This window comes from Enhydra lutris, unplaced genomic scaffold (genome assembly GCF_002288905.1).
Source record: "Enhydra lutris kenyoni isolate GAN:26980312 unplaced genomic scaffold, ASM228890v2 scaffoldscaffold21, whole genome shotgun sequence".
In the NCBI taxonomy this organism is placed as follows: Eukaryota; Metazoa; Chordata; class Mammalia; order Carnivora; family Mustelidae; genus Enhydra; species Enhydra lutris.
In genome coordinates this window covers 49,356,260-49,357,087 of record NW_019154105.1, presented here as the reverse complement: position 1 = coordinate 49,357,087, position 828 = coordinate 49,356,260, and the positions used below count along the sequence as shown (strand labels likewise).

The window sequence follows — 828 nt, the reverse complement described above, 5'->3', positions numbered from 1 at the left end:
TACATGCTTGGATGTGTGTCTCTGCGTGCATGCATACATGTGTGTACATGTGTGCCTTGTGTGCTTGCATGGACATGTGTCTGTGTGTGCATGCATGGACGTGTGTCTGTGTGTGCATGCATGGACGTGTGTCTCTGTGTGTGCATGCATGGACGTGTGTCTATATGTGCGTACATGCTTGGATGTGTGTCTCTGCGTGCATGCATACATGTGTGTACATGTGTGCCTTGTGTGCTTGCATGGACATGTGTCTGTGTGTGCATGCATGGATGTGTGTCTCTGTGTGCATATATGCACAGACATATGTCTATGTGTGTGTACATGCATGGATGTGCGCATATGTGTATGTGCATGAACGTGTGTCTATGTGTGCATGCATGAATGTGTGCCTGTGTGTGCGTGCATGGACGTGTGTCTATGTGTGCATACATACTTGGATGTGTGTCTCTGTGTGCATGCATACGTGTGTGTGTGCATGGATGTGTGCCTGTGCATGCGTGCATGGATGGATGTGTGCCTGTGTGTGCTTGCATGCATGTGTCTCTGTGTGTATGTGCATGGATGTGTGTCTGTGTATTGTACATTCATGGATGTGTGCCTGTGTGTGCTTGCATGCATGTGTCTCTGTGTGTATGTGCATGGATGTGTGTCTATGTATTGTACATTCATGGATGTGTGCCTGTGTGTGCTTGCATGCATGTGTCTATGTGTGTATATGCATGGACGTGTGCCTATGTGTGTGCATGGATGTGTGTCTGTGTATGTGTGCATCATGGATGTGTGTCTCTGTGTGTGTACATTCATGGATGTGTGCCTGTGTGTGTGTGC

At 47.8% G+C, this 828-nt stretch overlaps 1 protein-coding gene across 1 annotated transcript in view; it reads right to left on the bottom strand.

Annotated features, from left to right (window-relative positions):
- Nucleotides 1-828, bottom strand: part of LOC111149258 (leucine rich repeat LGI family member 2) — a 28,223-nt gene that overhangs the window by 7,987 nt on the left and 19,408 nt on the right. The gene's annotated exons all lie outside the window — the stretch shown is intronic.